Source organism: Hyla sarda, chromosome 13 (genome assembly GCF_029499605.1).
Source record: "Hyla sarda isolate aHylSar1 chromosome 13, aHylSar1.hap1, whole genome shotgun sequence".
Classification (NCBI taxonomy): domain Eukaryota; kingdom Metazoa; phylum Chordata; class Amphibia; order Anura; family Hylidae; genus Hyla; species Hyla sarda.
In genome coordinates this window covers 29932420-29951902 of record NC_079201.1, presented here as the reverse complement: position 1 = coordinate 29951902, position 19483 = coordinate 29932420, and positions in this window count along the sequence as shown.

Below are 19483 nucleotides of genomic sequence, written 5' to 3'. Positions count from 1 at the left end.
TATTACAGTTAAAGGGGTACTCCGGTGGAAAACATTTTTTTTTTTTTAAATCGTTTGGTGCCAGAAAGTTAAACAGATTTGTAAATGACTTCTATTAAAAAATCTTTACCCTTCCAGTACTTTTTAGCCGCTGTATGCTACAGAGGAAATTCTTTTCTTTTTAATTTATTTTTTGTCTTGTCCACAGTGCTCTCTGCTGACACCTGATGCCCGTATCAGGAACTGTCCAGAGCAGGAGAAAATCCCCATAGCAAACCTATGCTGCTCTGGACAGTTTCTGATACAGGCATCAGGTGTCAGCAGAGAGCACCGTGGACAAGACAAAAAATTTATTGAAAAGAAAAGAATTTCCTCTGTAGCATACACATGCTTAAAAGTACTGGAAGGGTAAAGATTTTTTAATAGAAGTAATTTACAAATCTTTTTAGCACCTTTTCTTTTCTTTCTGGCACCAGTTGATTTAAAAAAAAATTTTTCCACCGGAGTACCCCTTTAAAACTAGTTCCCTAGTGAAAACTAGTTTTGACTGAATGCCTTTGTGAAAACTAGTATTGATATACAGGTATGTATTACACAGGGGCCCTTGAAAGTATTTTTTATAGTTGCGATGCTGTCTGAATGACACATTGTATCAGAGGTCTTCTCCTCTAAAAGCAATGATTACATGGCAGGAAAGTGCAGCTTTAGGCTCACATGTTCACATGCCACAATCTCTGAGCAGAATTCTGCAGGAATATTCCGTTTGGAAATACTGCTGCAGCAGAGTCCCATTCATTTCAATGGGATTCTGCTGCACTGTGCACACGGCAGAATTTCCACAACAGAAACATCTGCCGATTCCGCCGTCCGAACAAACATTGAACCTGTTCAATGTTTCTGCGGATTTAATTGGAAATGCATTGATGTCTATGAAGAAGGCGTATTTCCGAGCGGTCCTAGTGCCGCCAAAACAATCAAATGTGCGGAATATACACCAGTGCTTTCCAGGTAGACAGTCCACACATTTTTAGCTGTGTAATCATAGTCTCAGAGGGAACATGTCATGCTTTTTTTCAGAATTTCCTCGCTGATTTTCCTCTACTTCTCCATGCAAAAACCAAAAACCATAGCACACAAGTCATTTGAAGCAGATTCAAGCCAAATTTCCATGTGAACTCAAAGCCCCATTAATTTCAATAGAAGGTCCTGATAAGGATTATTTTCTGCTTCAAGAATTGAAATATCCATTCTTAAAGGGGTACTCCACTGCCCCAGCAATCAGAGCATTTTGTTACAAATACTGGGTGCGGGCTGCGGGGGTCGTGACGTCACGGTTACGCCACACCCCCTCAATGCAAGTCTATGGGAGGGGGCGTGGCAGCCGCCATGCCTCCTCCCATAGACTTGCAGTGAGGGGGCGTGGTATGACATCACGAGAGGCTTGAATCTGCTTTAGATTACTTACAGGACCATACTTATGTAGGACCAATTGTACTTTGTAAAGTCATCACTCATTTTACCACAAAATCTGCAGCAAAACAAAATTATTTGTGGGGTTGAAAGGTAAAAATGATGTTACCTTTATTCTGTGGGTCACAACATTTACATGACTCCCAATTCATTATATAGGCTTTGTTTTATTTTACTACTTTTAAAAATGTTTAACTTTTGTTAAGAAAATGCAAAAATGCCCTATTCTGACCCCTATAGCTTTTTATTCTTGCTCTATGATCTGCAGTTTTCATTGGTACCATGTTTTTATAGATTTTTTTATTGTATTCCTTTTTTGTGATGTGATACACCATTCAGCATGGTATATTTTGTTTACACCATAATAATGTTATATTTTAATAGTTCTTACAATTCCACATACCATAACAAATATATTTACTTTTAATTTAGTTTACATTTTTTTTTCAATAAAAAATGGAGAGGGTGATTTCAAATTTTAGTAAGGAAGATTCATTTATATTTGTAAAACCTTAAGTCCCCAGGGGACTTGTATGAGCTATCATTAGATGGCTCATACATCATAGGGCTGGAAAGGGTTAAAGGGGTACTCCTGTGGAATTTTTATTTTTTAAATCAACTGGTGCCAGAAAGTTAAACAGATTTGTAAATGACTTCTATTAAGAAAATCTTTAACCTTCCAGTACTTTTTAGCAGCTGTATGCTACAGGGAAATTATTTTCTTTTTGAATTTCTTTTTTTGTCTTGTACACAGTGCTCTCTGCTGACACCTCTGTCCATGTCAGGATCTGTCAAGAGCAGCAAAGGTTTGCTATGGGGATTTTCTCCTGCTCTGGACAGTTCCTGATACGGGCATCAGGTGTCAGCAGAGAGCACTGTGTACAAGACAAAAAATAAATAAAAAAAAAATAAAAAGAATTTCCTCTGTAGTATACAGCTAATAAGCACTGGAAGGGTAAAGATTTTTTAATAGAAGTCATTTACAAATCTGTTTTACTTTCTGGCACCAGTTGATTTAAAAAAAATGTTTTCCACTGGAGTACCCCTTTAACTACTGGTAATAAAATTAAAAAAACACACACACAGGAAAGGGCATGTCGACCCCAGCACAAAGCAGAGGTCGACACACCCCCTCCATATGTCTCTATGGGAGAGCCGGCTGCCACTTCGTTCAGGGGGCAACAAGCCCCGTTCCTAGGGATTGCCATGATGCCGTGCAGGAGAGCATGGGGGGTCCCAGTGTTTGGATCCCCCGCGATCAGACACTTTTCTCCTATCCTTTGGGTAGGGGATAAGTTGTCCTGCATGATAGTTCTATTTTAAGTGCTCTTTCCCCAGACAGGACCCAAAAAGTCACAGAGGTTGCTGCTTATTTTTGAGAGTCTATCTCCATTTACTCCATTTCAGTGTGTTGGAATGGTGACAGGGTGTTGTAGAGAACAGATCTTATGAGAGATTCCTAAAATGGTTGGCAATGAAACCTAAATTACACAGGCAGTTCTGTGCCCCCTGCACACAGTGCCTGCTCGGACATAGTCCTCAGGGAAATAATGCATTTAGAGAATCAGAAACAGGGGCTATAGCAATACTAGAAAACAAATACTGCTTCGGGCGAGTGTTATTTTTATTATGTAAAGGGGCACCTATACTGCCCGGGGCACTAAGAGGGCCCCCACACTGTAGGTTGACACAAAATGCTTCCTATACCGTGAGGAGGAAGTAAGGGAGCAAGCCTTGTGTGAGGGAACACTTGGACCCATATTATGAGGGGGCAGTAACAGGGCACCTATACTGCCCGGGGCACTAAGAGGGCCCCCACACTGTAGGTTGACACAAAATGCTTCCTATACCGTGAGGAGGAAGTAAGGGAGCAAGCCTTGTGTGAAGGAACACTTGGACCCATATTATGAGGGGGCAGTAACAGGGCACCTATACTGCCCGGGGCACTAAGAGGGCCCCCACACTGTAGGTTGACACAAAATGCTTCCTATACCGTGAGGAGGAAGTAAGGGAGCAAGCCTTGTGTGAGGGAGCACTTGGACCCATATTATGAGGGGGCAGTAACAGGGCACCTATACTGTGAGGATGCACTAAGCCAGCACCCACACTTTGAGGGCACCAATACTGTAACTAAAGGGGCATCATTACCATGAGGAGGCAACAGTACTGAGGGGGGCAAAAAAGTACAAAGAGAGCTCAATGAGGGCATTATTTCTAAACAGAGCCCAAAAAGAACCTTTACAGGGGGAAATACATCCCTATTATTGTGTTGGACTATAAGGAAACATTGTTAAAGTGTATGGGCCCTAAATCAAGCTATTACTGTGTGGGACACAAAAGGTCAACATCATGGGGCATATTTTATTCAGTGGATACATTTAAGTGAATACATTTTATGAATGTGAGGAGAAAATTACAGTATATTCTACAGAGACGAGCCAACAAGGGTGTCTGCCTGCTGGGATCTATTGTGATCTCCAGAATGGGGCCGGACTCACCTTCCTGAGCGCTTCACTTACCTTCTGAGACGAACTGGTCTGTGAAGTGATGGCCGGCTCAGTCAATCACCGCTGCAGAGATGTCCCGCCTCCTCCGGTGATCGGCTGAATCCCCAGACCAGTTCCTCTTGGAAGGTGGGTGCTGAAATGCTTAGGGGGGTGAGTCAGGCCCTGTTTTGGAGATCTCTGGGGTCGTAGTGGTCAGACCTTCAAACCCCCTTCCCCCCCCCCCCATCATCTAAAATTTTTACTCTCTTTAAGGCCATACTGGGAGGTGTACTTTCAACAAGCTTAGCAATGGTGTAACCTGACTGTACTAAACTTCCTTCTGGAGCTGTATTTATGTCATATGTTTAGATATGTTCTGTATTTATGTTTTAGTGCTTTATTTTTATTTTGATCTGACCGCAATAGTTACTTCAGTCACTCTAAACACCGCTCCATATGCTCGGCACGTGGCCGCTTCTTTTTCTTACTCCTCCGCACCAGTCCTGTTTTATTCTGATGAAGGTCCTGGTAGGACCGAAACTTTAATAATTTGTTTATAGGACTTTTACAATAAAAAACACTCTTGAATCAATATCTGAGTGCCAAGTTTACATTATACTTACTGTGAGGATTGGGATTCCTACTTGAGCACCTTAAAGGAGGGAGTGCCATATCTATTGCGTACTGTCACGCCCCACGGGTGTGGACCCACTGTGCCACAAGTGGCTGCTGGCCATACTTGCAGAGTGGGGCAGACAGATGGAATAGAAGGTGTCAGACGTAGCAGAGCTGAATTAGTTGACTTTAGCAGGTAGGTGCTGTAACAACAGCAGAGCAGGAAAGCTCTGGAACACTGGAAGACAGCAGATACTGGAACGCAGAAGACAGGGACCTTCGCTGTATTAAACTACAATGTTACTCAGGCACCACAGGAAGGGAGGAGTGCTCTTTTATAGGTGGTGCCTGGCAGGAAATGGCTAGGAATCCAATAGGGAGTGCACACTGGCCCTAAAAGTCTCAGCCAGTGCTTGCGTGCAGACCCTAGAGGACAGAGGAGAAACTACAGCCATGGCAGCAGCAGGGAATGGTTCAGAGCAGGCCGCCTGATGTAAGTAAGAGATAGGATACACAGTATGCCGATGGTTTTCAACCAGCGGCGTTACACCTACATTATTTTGAGTTAGAATATGGTTCTTAGATTATGGGACTGTACATATGTAATACTCTCTGTTCCGGTGCTATTATTATATTATGAGCTTAGCTCCGGTGCTGTAAATGTGTTATTATCTTTGCTTCTGGTACTGTATTCATGTTTTGAGCTTGGTTCTAGTACTATTTATATATGTATTGAAGTTATATCTGGCATTATTTGACAAATGTGTGGTGACTGGGGTGTTGCAATTATATTACAGGGTCTGGTGGTATTAACCCTTACTTGTCGTGACGCCAGGGTAGTGTTGAGCGGCATAGGCCATATTCGAATTCGCGAATATTCGCGAATATATGGACGAATATTCGTCATATATTCGCGAATATTCGCATATTCGTTATATTCTCGTTTTATTTTCGCGTATGCGAAAATGAACATATGTGTAAATTCGCATATGCGAAAATTAGCATATGCGAAAATTTGCATATGCGAATTTTCGTATATGCGAATTTTCGCACGCCAGTCTCACACAGTAGTATTACAGCCTTCTTTACACCACACAAGCTGGAAGCAGAGAGGGGTGATCACTTTGATGTGTACTGTGAAGAAAAAATTAAATAAAAAACGAATATTCGTAATTACGAATATATAGCGCTATATTCGCGAAATTCGCGAATTCGCGAATATGCGATATTCGCGAAAAATATTCGAATTGCGAATATTCGCGAGCAACACTACGCCAGGGTGGGGTTTGCATAGTATAGGAGATCCTGCCGCCAACCGGCCCACAAACAGCAGGGATAATAAACAGAATGTCCACAGCATTTTATGAGATAACTGTAAACTTTTACTTGAACTTTTATGCAACAGTCTTTACAAGTATACATTGCCTCTCAAGGTAACCGGGATGCAGGTTCCTCACTGGCTTTGCTGGGACTTGTAGCTTTTAGCTTTAAGCAGGCCACTGTGCTACTAATTATAAGATTTGACTGAAATAGTAGTCACACAGGATTTGTAGGTTGAGCTTTATAACTCACGGTTTTAGTGGCTGCTGGTTCTTTAGGCTTTGGCCTAGTTGAGATGATTGAAAATATGCTGATTGTGCTTGCTTTGGTGTCCAGCAGAAGGAGCAAATTTAGTGACTACAGCCCCTTATATACCAGGGGGGTTGGACTAATCCCATTGGTTGCAAAGCCTGTAAGTCCTGAACCCATAGAACTCTGGGTACATCACATGACATTATCACATGACCCCGGAAGGTCCTAAATATCTATACAACCCTTATCATATACCACGTGACCAGGGTAGGTCCTATACAAAAATTCATTTCTTTGAGACGACCAAGGGGCAAGCCCTGCAGGAGAGCCCTGTAGAATGGAGGGACTCTAACTGAGGGGACTTTAGACAGGGACAGGACCAGGTCCTGTACCGAGACACCACAAATGACTAATGGTTTTCTGACCCTACAATTTGGAACTACAACTATGAAGCCACTTGTGGAATTTTTTCCAGGGCCATTTTAAGTTCCCAATCTGTCCCTGCCTAACAGTGATCATAGTTATTATAAGAGTATATTATTTTTTTTTTCTCTAATATGTTTTTGATCAGCATGAAGTAAGGCCATGTTCACACATCCAAATTTCCGTGCCAGATTTTGCATTAGAATTCATCACAGAGTCCTGCTGCGCACAGGGCAGAATTGACGTGCAGATGTTTTCATCAGGGAAATTCCATTTTCCGTGTCCGCACCAAGAATAAACACATTCATTCTTTGTGCGGAGTCTGCACGGAATGCATAGCCCTCTATGAGTTTGCAGAACTCATAGCCCAGCAGTTTGCAGAATGTCCCCACAGAGGTTCTCCGTGCGGACATTCCGTCGTTTGAAGAGGACAACTAAAGTCTTTTTGACCTTTGAGGTACAGAAAGTAAAAAAAGTAAAAAAATAAAATAAAATCAAAAGGACCTAATTAACCTAAATCGGTATAAAAGTATCAAATGTATCAAAATTTATAGTTAATGATAATGAACACAAAGAAAAATATCTGAAATGTAAAAAAAAAGTAATTTTCTTTATATTTTTCAAACGTTTCATGTAAAACCTATATTAGTTTACAGAAGAATACTTTAAAAATCAAACAAAAAAGTGATTGGAATTAAACTCTATAAACAAAGTTCAACCAACACGGACAAATTTACATGGGCCATGGTAATTGTATTGGGCTATAAATAAGAACATGATCAGTTTTTGAACCGTTAGGCTGTTCTTTATGCGTGACCATTGACCTGGCAATAAAAGTTACATTTGTTGGAATATGGGGGTGCTGGACCTTTCCTCTCCTTGTATTACTATTGCCATTAAAGGGGTACTTCCGCTGCTCAACGTGTGGAACAAACTGTTCCGAATGCTGGAGCTGGCACTGGGAGCTCGTTATGTCATAGACCCGCCCCCTCATGACGTCACGCCCCCCCCAATGCAAGTCTATGGGAGGGGGTGTGACCCCCTCCCATAGACTTGCATTGAGGGGGCAGGATGTGACGTCATGAGGGGTTCGGGTCTATGTATGACGTCACGAGTTCCTGGGGCCAGCTCCAGCGTTCGGAACAGTTTGTTCCAAACACTGAGCAGCGGAGTACCCCTTTAAACTAACACATACTATAAATGGTTGAACTGTGCCTGGCCCTGAAGGCCCAAAATATCCTGAAACTGAACACATCTGTGACTGGATAAAAAGATTCCGTTTTCTTCTGACATGTTTATATTTCCTCATATATTATAATGGAGAAAATGTGTTTTTTTTCCATTTAATTACTCAGAATTTGCTTTGGTAAAATACTTATTGTTACCACAAATGAAAATGTGAATACGATTTGTGGTCTCCAACCTCCCACAACCTGTCAACTACCATAAAATTCCAAGAACATGTATGGGTATTTCCTCCTTGAAATTTCTGCAATTTAAGTTACAATGATGACATTTCTAAAAAGTAATCTAAGATATTTGATAGCATTACAAATGAATCACAATAGGAAAGACCTATATATTTCTATGGTAGACAAAGAGTTTTTAGCTATGGTCAGCTTTTCCTAGCTTCTGCTAAAAAGCTTTATCTCCCAGCGCAAGATCACAAACTGTCTCTTCTTACTTGGAATTATTACTCCAAATTAGGTAGACATATGAAAGTATTTGTCATTTCAAAGAAGTAATAAAAAATTTGCTTTCGTCCGCACGTTTCCATGGGTATTTTTTTTTATCCTTCCTTTGTTTTGGTTGTTAATTCATAGGTAGAACTTCTGGTCACCTTTGTTCACCATCCTTATCACTATTGCTGTTATCTTCTGTATCAGGAAGTACTTTGTCTTTGTATCCTCAGCATTCTTTCCTCGGGATTGGGGGTACTAAAGGGGTAATGTTCCTACTTGAGAAGAATATCATAGTGGTGATAGGGATGACCCTTATATTTCTAATGACTGATCAATATACTAATACTAATATGCCATTGCTGCTGGAAAAATATATCTGTTACCTACCATTTAACCCATATACATCAGAATGCTATCTGCTCGTGACTCCTAATATAGACCTTGAAATGACTCCATGCGGGAGTAGAAAAACTAAACATCTGATGAACAGAGAACTTCTGCCAAGAAATTAATGGATACTAGATATGCTAATATATACGGACACAATAATCGAGCAACCAATCAAAATGTAACATGCTAATTGTGATGTCATAACTAACCCTCCTTTTTCCAAATGTAAAAACCAAATTTCCTTCCTGTAATAAAGCAGAACTCCCTGAAGTACCGAGGAGGGAACTCATACCAACCTGGCATGGTGTGAATTTTCTTACGTCGACACTCGGCAAAATAGTACAGCGGTAGTCACTCACAGATTAAGGCCACACATTAACCCATCCTTAACAGTGGTGTGAATCCATATAGGCCATTTATGCTCCAGTGAAAATTCTGAGAAGAAAGCAGCTTTCACACTACTTTTTCCAATAGATTTCCCTTTATAACTCAATGTTTTACTCTAACTTGGAGTCTTGGAAGCTGACTGGGAATGTATGCCAAGTCAGATATCTCCCTGGAAGAAAAGAAATCCCATCTGCAGACAGCTCTTTTTGGGTGATTCTTGGTACAAAGCAGGGTTTTGATTGGCTAGTGTGAAGCCTATCAATGTGGGCCTAAGGGGTAATGTTTCTCCTTAAAGGAGTACTCCGGTGGAAAACTTTTTTTTTAATCAACTGGTGCCAGAAAGTTAAACAGATTTGTAAATTACTTCTATAAAAAAATATTAATCCTTTCAGTACTTATTAACGGCTGTATACTACAGAGGAAATTCTTTTCTTTTTGGATTTCTTTTCTGTCACAACCACAGTGTTCTCTGCTGACACTTCTGTCCATGTCAGGAACTGTCCAGAGCAGAAGAAAATCCCCATAGCAAACATATGCTGCTCTGGACCATTCCTGACATGGACAGAGGTGTGAGCAAAGAGCACTGTGGTCAGACAGAAAATAAATCAAAAAAGAAAAGAATTTCCTCTGTAGTATATAGCCACTAATAAGTACTGGAAGGATTAAGAATTTTTTATAGAAGAAAGTTACAAATCTGTTTAACTTTCTGGCACCAGTTGATAAAAAAAAAAAAAAAAAAAAGTTTTCCACCGAAGTACCCCTTTAAGGAGAAACATTACTCCTTAGTCCAACACTGATAGGCCTCACACTAGCCAATCAAAACCCTGCTTTGTACTAAGAATCACTCAAAAAGAGCTGTCTGCAGATGGGATTTCTTTTTTTCTAGGGAGATATCTGACTTGGCATACATTCCCAGTCAGCTTCCAAGTACCAGAGTACCCCTTTAAGGAGACTTGTACAGTAAAACAGCAGCTGTTGCAAACTGCTCCAGCAGCTAAACTACAGGTTTACTATAATGGGAGAGCCATACAGGACAACTTCTTCTATGAAGGTTGTGTAACCAGCATAGCAACAATGTGTCTCATTTACTAAGAGTGGAGTGTAGATTTTTTTGTGGGTTTTTGTTTCATGGTATTTTTCCATGGTATTTACTATTGTATCTTGTATTTGGCGATTTCCCTATGTTTTGCTCTTTTTACACATGCTTCAAGCTGTCAGGTATTCCAGAGCTTAAATCCACCACATTTTATGTGGAAACATAAGTAAAATTGTAGAAACCAGTATATGCAGCACTGTCCAAAGAAATAGATGTATGTGGTGCCAGCGTCCAAAAAACCTGATCAGGGTTTCTCCAGACAAATATTCAATAAGAGACGCAGCACTCCAAATTCAGAAAACGTGTATTTATTCCTTCATATCAAGTCCAGCAAGCAAAGTTTCTGCTCTCTATGGAGCCATTTTCAAGCTTAAAGGGGTACTCCACTGCTCAGCGTTTGGAACAAATTGTTCCGAACACTGGAGCTAGTGCCAGGAGCTAGTGACGTCATAGCCCCGCCCCCTCAATGCAAGTCCATGGGAGGGGGCATGACGGCAATATGAGGCTCAGTAGAGGCTCCCTACAATGCCTGGGCATTCTCCTGATGAGGTGGCGGATGGTCTCCTGAGGGATGTCCTCTGAGACCTGGACAAAAGCATCCGCACTCCTGCACAGTCTGTGGTGCAAGGTGGTGTATTTGGATGGAGCGAGACATGATGTCCCAGATGTGTTCAATCGGATTCAGGTCTGGGGAATAGGCGGGCCAGTCCATAGCATCAATGCCTTCCTCTTGCAGGAGCTGCTGACACACTCCAGCCACATGAGGTCCAGCATTGTCTTGCATTAGGAGGAACCCAGGGCCAACTGCACCAGCATATGGTCTCACAAGGGGTCTCAGGATCTCATCTTGGTACCTAATGGCAGTCAGGCTACCTCTGGCTAGAACATGGAGGGCTGTGCCTCCCCACACCATTACTGACCCACCGCCAAATCGGTCATGCTGGAGGATGTTGCAGGCAGCAGAACATTCTCCACGGCGTCTCCAGACGTTGTCACGTCTGTCACATGTGCTCAGTGTGAACCTGCTTCCATCTGTAAAGAGCACAGGGCACCAGTGGTGAATTTGCCAATCTTTGTGTTCTCTGGCAAAGGCCAAATGTCCTGCATGGTGTTGGGCTGTAAGCACAACCCCCACCTGTGGATGTCGGGCCCTCATACCACCCTCATGGAGTCTGTTTCTGACCGTTTGAGTGGACACATGCACATTTGTGGCCTGCTGGAGGTCATTTTGCAGGGCTCTGGCAGTGCTCCAATTCTGGCAGTGCTCCTCCACATCTCCTGATGTACTGGCCTGTCTCCTGGTAGCGCCACCATGCTCTGGACACTACGCTGACAGACACAGCAAACCTTCTTGCCACAGCTCGCATTGATGTGCCATCCTGGATGAGCTGCACTACCTGAGCCACTTGTGTGGGTTGTAGACTTTGTCTCATGCTACCACTAGAGTGAAAGCACCGCCAGCATTCAAAAGTGACCAAAACATCAGTCGTGAAGCATAGGAACTGAGAAGTGGCCTGTGGTCACCACCTGCAGAACCACTCCTTTATTGGGGGTGTCTTGCTAATTGCCTATAATTTCCACCTGTTGTCTGTTCCATTTGTACAACAGCATGTGAAATTGATTGTTAATCAGTGTTGCTTCCTGAGTGGACAGTGTGATTTCACAGAAGTGTCATTGACTTGGAGTTACATTGTGTTCTTTAAGTGTTCCCTTTATTTTTTTGAGCAGTGTATATCAAATAAAAGCAGAGCAGGAAGTGTCTTCTCCAAGAAATTGGTGTATTCCACATAATTATCTAAAACAATTCAAGAAAAAGAAAAAAATGTTATCACCTATTCACAAAACTATTTAATCTAAATAATTTTGATTTTATAGCATCATTTTATAACAATATGGGGGAGATTTATCAAAGGATTTAGACAGTTTTTTCTTGTCTAAATTTGTCGCACAGAAAGTCGCAGTCTAAATCTGTGCGACTTTTCTGCGACTTTTGCTCTAGAGGATTTTTAGAACATGATGCATGCAAGTCTATTTTAGACTGAAATGCATTGAAAAATGCATTGGTGCTGAATTTATCAAGTGCGACTTTTCAGCGACAAGTCGCATAGGCTGAAAGTACACCGAAATGTCAGACCATGTTGGAGCAGGTTTAAATATAGACTAAAGCATAGATCCCGAAGTCTGTACACAGAATTTATCAAGAGCTGTGCGCCATTTGATAAATTAGGTGCACAATAGACCGGACTAACCCTCTGTAGTTTGGTCTATATTGATGCGGGACATAGACAACTTTGATAAATCTCCCCCTATGTGTCTATATACATCCAGGAGAGAGGCTGGAGAACCAAGAGGAAACCAGGGGGCATTACACTTTGCCACACCCATCCCCCCATCAACAATGCAAAGCAAATTCAAACCGCATTAAATTAATTATTCAGACCATGAGGTTGTAGGGAATTCAATTGGTGAATCCACCACAACTCTCTCTTACGCAATAGTGCTAATTGATTACCCCCTCTCGGTGGGACCGGTACATAATCAGTAGCTACAAACTTGAGATCCTTCTCTACGTGTCCAACTTCAGAAAAGTGTTTGGACACTGGTAAATCCATTTTTATCTACCTTATACTATAGTGATGATTGTTGACTCTAGTTTTTACGCTCCATGTGGTTTGACCAACATATAAGTTTTTACAAGGGCAAATTAAAACATAAATTACCCAGGTAGAATCGCAAGTTAGGTAGCGTCTAAGGGCATAGGAACGTTGTGTGGTACAAAACAAGAACCTTTTAACATTAAAGTGCAGTTTATACAGGATAAGCATAGAAAAGATCCCAATTTTTTGGTCCCAATAAAGGTCTTAACCTGTTTCTTGTTTGTCCTAACTGCCGAACTAACCAGTTTATCTTTAAGATTGTTCCCTCTTCTATAAGATATCAACGGGTTTGAGGAGAATTTGAGTAAAATTGTAAATTTATTTTGAAAATTGTAGGATCTTTGGAAAGTAGTTCATGAGCTTTAGATAGGATGTGTTTGAGGAAGAATCTGGATACTGAGAAACTGTGAAAGAAATAACATGAGCACCAAAGGACTGCCTGACTCAATTGCTGCTGAAGCACTTACCTAAGTCCTCTCAGAATATTCTCAACCCTAGACCCCGTTCTGTCACTCCTTACAGAAGAGTCCACAGATCATGAGCTTCTAAACCCAAACCAACAGAACTACCAAGGAACATCATCTGTAGGATTCTGGATTTTATTGTAATAGAACTAATACTACAAAGATCGGGCAGAGAATCTCATCTACGAATGTGTTCTACTCATTTTCTATCATGACTTAGATATTATGACACTCACCAAATGTTGTGTACTCAAACCCTTCATGATTACACTGGGAAGCAAACAGGTTCAATACCGCTAGCTCTTCCCATTCCATTTTAACCAATGGCAACAAATACACAGCCAGAAAACCATTAGACCTCAGAGACCTGTGCACAGAACTGGACATCACCCTAGATAAATATCTGTACCTTGAAGTGGTGGACAGTGATTCAAACATACAACCACATCCTAAACCTATTATTTGGGAAGTGGTTTCACAACCAAGAGTTACCACAGTAGGCACAAGGCCAACAGCAGTGCCAATAGATGACATGTCAGTTGGCTGATGTTGTATGTTACTTGGTTTTCATACACATTGTAAGTTCTATTTTTTCAAAACAACCAGGACAACCTTGAGACACAATGACTAACCTAACTTTCCAATGATAAACAGATAGCTACCGTATATACTCAAGTATAAGCCGACCCGAATATAAGCCAAGGCATCTAATTTCACCCCAAAAACCCAGGAAAAGTTATTGACTCGACTATAAGACTAGGGTGGGAAATACATCATCCCCCCTGTCATCATCCAGACCCCCATCATTAACACCCCCGTCATCATCACCCTGTCATCATCCCCCTCGTCATCATCCCCCCCTTCATCATCACTGCCTGTCAATCCCTTCATCAGTGGTCTTCAACCTGCGGACCTCCAGATGTGGCAAAACTAAAACTCCCAGCATGCACGGACAGCCATCGGCTGTCCGGGCATCCTGGGAGTTGTAGTTTTGAAACATCTGGAGGTCCGCAGGTTGAAGACCACTGCGGCCTTCGTCATCATCCAGACCCCCCTTTAGTTTTCTACTCACCTCCCCTTGGTGGGAAGGAAGGGTGAGCTGGTCCGGGCCATCTATGCTGCAGGGACTGTCCGGTGGGGATGGTTAGTCGTTCCAGGCTGTCCATCTTCACCGGGAGGCCCTCTTCTCCACTCCGGGCCAGCCCCGGACTAGCGACGTTGCCTTGACGACGATGCACAGGGACGTACGTGATGTCCGTGCGCATGAACGTCCCTGTGCGTCGTCATCAAGGCAACGTCACTAGTCCGAGGGCTGGCCTCCCGGTGAAGATGGATAGCCCGGAACGACTAACCCTCCCCACCGGACGCTCCCTGCAGCATAGGTGGCCTGGACCAGCTCACCCTTCCTTCCCACCGAGGGGAGGTGAGTAGAAAACTAAAGGGGGGTCTGGATGATGACGAAGGCCGCATTGGTCTTCAACCTGCGGACCTCCAGATGTTTCAAAACTACAACTCCCAGTGTGCCCAGACAGCCGATGGCTGTCCGGGCATGCTGGGAATTTTAGTTTTACAACATCTGGAGGTCCGCAGGCGGTGAAGGGATTGACAGGCGGTGATGATGAGGAGGATGATGACAGGGTGATGATGACGGGGGTGTTAATGTCGGGGGTTTGGATGATGACAGGGGGGGATGATGACAGGGGGGATGATGTATTTCCCACCCTAGGCTTATAGTTGAGTCAATAACTTTTCCTCGTTTTTTGGGGTGAAATTAGGGGCCTCTGCTTATATTCGGGTCGGCTTATACTCGAGTATATACGGTAACTTTCCAATGATAAACGGATAGCTAAATAACAGCTTAATAATTCAATAATTCTGTAAACTGATAATTCCTCATTATTACTTGTTAACCCCTTAAGGACTCAGGGTTTTTCCGTTTTTGCACTTTTGTTTTTTCCTCCTTACCTTTTAAAAATCATAACCCTTTCAATTTTCCACCTAAAAATCCATATTATGGCTTATTTTTTGCGTCGCCAATTCTACTTTGCAGTGACATTAGTCATTTTACCCAAAAATGCACAGCAAAACGGAAAAAAAAATCATTGTGCGACAAAATTGAAAAAAAAATGCCATTTTGTAACTTTTGGGGGCTTCCGTTTCTACGCAGTGCATATTTCAGTAAAAATTACACCTTATCATTATTCTGTAGGTCCATATGGTTAAAATGATACCCTACTTATATAGGTTTGATTTTGTCGCACTTCTGGAAAAAATCGTAACTACATGCAGGAAAATGTATACGTTTAAAAATGTCATCTTATGACCCCTATAACTTTTTTATTTTTCCACGTACAGGACGGTATGAGGACTCATTTTTTGCACCGTGATCTGAAGTTTTTATCGGTACGATTTTTGTTTTGATCAGACTTTTTGATCACTTTTTATTCATTTTTTAATGGTATAAAAAGTGACCAAAATACGCTTTTTTGGACTTTGGAATTTTTTTGCGCGTACACCATTGACCGTGCGGTTTAATTAATGATATATTTTTATAGTTCGGACATTTACGCACGCGGCGATACCACATATGTTTATTTATTTTTTTTTTTCCAGGGAAGGGGTTAAATGACCTTTATTAACACTTTTTTTTTACAGTTTTTTTGCAGTGTTATAGGTCCCATAGGGACCTATAACACTGCACACACTGATCTCTCATCCTGATCACAGGCGTGTATTAACACGCCTGTGATCAGTGTTATCGGCGCTTGACTGCTCCTGCCTGGATCTCAGGCACGGAGCAGTTATTCGTCGATCGGACACCGAGGAGGCAGGTAGGGGCCCTCCCGGTGTCCCGTCAGCTGTTCGGGACGCCGCGATTTCACAGCGGCGGTCCCGAACAGCCCTACTGAGCAGCCGGGTCACTTTCACTTTAGAAGCGACGGTCAGCTTTGACCGCCGCTTCTAAAGGGTTAATACCGCACATCGCCGCGATCGGCGATGTGTGGTATTAGCCGCGGGTCCCGGCCGTTGATGAGCGCCGGGACCTACGCGATATGATGCGATCCCGCTTCATATCGCAGGAGCCAGCGCAGGACGTAAATATATGTCCTGCGTCGTTAAAGGGGTACTCCGGTGAAAACTTTTTTTTTTTTTTTAAATCAACTGGTGCCAGAAAGTTAAACAGATTTGTAAATTAAAGCAACCAAACAGACAACAGCAAAGGTGGACTCGGCACTGCCAAGTCTGTGTGCGGAGTGGTGTAAGTGGATGAGGGGATCATGGTCTCTGTTGTAGGAACTCGGGTGGTGCTCAGACTAAGTAAAACAGTTCAGTGTACTTGATAGTAGAGATAGCGAAAAAAGTCGGCAACTCACCAGCGCTGGTTCATGTGAGGTCTTGCTTTATTGCGACATACTCACTGTACACAATGCAGGGGAGAGGCAGACAGGTGGGGGGTACAAAGGTGGGCAACTGAACCGTTTCACACGGTGAACGTGCTTCTTCGGGCCTCAGTGCAGAATGGGACACGACTCCAATAAATACAGGTAACAATACAAGTCAACCTATCAGCTTTGGATACGTGTGTGATGACAACACATAGGAGTGGCAACCAAACAACGGTAATGACCATCTTACATATAAATTGATTAAAAAACATCAAAAGTGGAAAATTAAAAACAAGGGGCCATGTCGACCTTGTCATTAAGGCCTAAAGGTCCACAAGCATCAGTTTTTAATATCCAATAAGTTTCTCTTTGTAAGAGGCGGACGAGTTGGCCATATGGTTACGGGAAAGACAGTATCCTGAAGAACTAATACGTTCCGCTAGACAACATGCGGATAAGTGCAGTAGGGAGGATTTACTCAATAAGAATAACCGTAAAATCTAAACCTCTGGTACTGATACAGACAAGCGGTTTGTTTTCGTGTTCAAAAATTCCCCTGTAAACAATACAATTAACCAAGCGGTTCACCGCAATTGGTTTATTATAGAAAATGATGAAACCTTACAAAAGATCGCAAGTAGAAAACCTCTGATTACTTTAAAAAAAAACATCACGCTTGGAGAAGTATTTAAAAAGAAAAATGTTACAAAACATAAAAAAGTAGAGACTTGGCTATGGTAATGGTTGTTTTCCAGTTAGGAATTATTCGTCCAACATTTCCAATTTCTGTAAGCAGAATACAAGACAGAAAAGTATGCTGCTAGGTGGATACATGCATACAGTTAAAACCTTGATTACATGCAGATCCAAGTTCGTTGTGTACGTCATCTTTTGCCCGTGTGGATATTTCTACATCGGTAAAACGATTAGGCAACTATTCAACCGTATTAGGGAGCATATGTACTCGTTACTAGGGATGTAAGAAAAAATCGATTCTCGCGATAATCGCAATTTTTTCATTTGCCGATACTGAATCGATTCAAAATATTTTTGAATCGATTCTTTTAGGGATGTGGAATTTTTATCTCCTGACGCCCGGAACAGCATGTCCTGGGCATCAGGAGATAAAAGTTCCACATTTGTGGAGCCGGGCAGGCCGGATCTGACACGATGGCGCTCTGGGTGTATGGAGCGGGCTCCAACTCGTGCCCGCTCCGTACTATGCGACCCCCGGCTGATTTCAGTAGCCGGGGGCCGCCGCTAATAGCCAGCATGCCGCGGCTGGCTATTAAAGGAGTACTCCGGTGCACACTTTTTTCATTTTATCCCGTCTGGGCTGCAAAATAAAAGAAAACGCACTTTATCTTACCTGCCAACGAGCCCCCGGAGCTCCGGTACAGGTGTTCGGTCCCCGGGCTGTATTCTTCTTACTTCCTGTTAACCCGGCACGTCACACGGAGCTTCAGCCTATCACTGGCCGCAGCGATGTCCCGCCTCTGCTGGTGATAGGCTGAAGCTCCGTGTGACGTGCCGGGCTAACAGGAAGTAAGAAGAATACAGCCCGGGGACCGAACACCTGTACCGGAGCTCCGGGGGCTCGTTGGCAGGTAAGATAAAGTGCGTTTTCTTTTATTTTGCAGCCCGGACGGGATAAAATGAGAAAAGTGTGCACCGGACTACTAGATCACCGCTGTTAAAGCTGACAGCGGCGTCTATTGGGATCTATGAATGCTCCCAGGTGGGCGATGTATCGGGATATATCGTGATGTATCGTCACCTAGACGGTATCGCGATATATCGGGATATATCGAATCGCCACACTGGTATCGCGATTCGAATCGTATCGCCAAATTCTTGGCGATTCACACCCCTACTCGTTACGCACCCGTAAGGGAGCCCCCCGGCTCATTAATCATGTAGTAGAAGCCCACGGAGCAAACCCTGATGTACTGACGTTTGCTGGACTTGAGAAGGTGGAGCCTAAGCAAGGTATCTCTCTCGATAAGTTTCTCTTACAAAGAGAAACTTATTGGATATTAAAAAAATGATGCTTGTGGACCTTTAGGCCTTAATGACAAGGTCGACATGGCCCCTTGTTTTTAATTTTCCACTTTTGATGTGTTTTATCAATTTATATGTAAGATGGTCATTACCGTTGTTTGGTTGCCACTCCTATGTGTCGTCATCACACACGTATCCATAGCTGATAGGTTGACTTGTATTGTTACCTGTATTTATTGGAGTCGTGTCCCATTCTGCACTGAGGCCTGAAGAAACGGTTCCGTTGCCCACCTTTGTACCCCCCACCTGTCTGCCTCTCCCCTGCATTGTGTACAGTGAGTATGTCGCAATAAAGCAAGACCTCACATGAACCAGCGCTGGTGAGTTGCCGACTTTTTTCGCTATCTATACTATCAAGATTTGTAAATTACTTCTATTAAAATATCTTAATCCTTCCTGTACTTATTAGCTGCTGAATACTACAGTGGAAATTCTTTTCTGTTTGAAACACAGAGCTGTCTGCTGACATCATGAGCACAATGCTCTCTGCTGACATCTCTGTCCATTTTAGGAACTGCCAGCGTAAAAGGAAATCCCCATAGCAAACATATGCTATTCTGGACAGTTCCTAAAATGGACAGAGATGTCAGCAGAGAGCACTGTGCTCATGATGTCAGCAGACAGCTCTGTGTTTCAAAAAGAAAATAATTTCCGCTGTAGTATTCAGCAGCTAATAAGTACAGGAAGGATTAAGATTTTTTAATAGAAGTAATTTACAAATCTGTTAAATTTTCTGGCACCAGTTGATTTAAAAAAATAAAATAAAAAAAAATTCTGTACCGGAGTACCCTTAATACTTGTTATAACAATGTTAC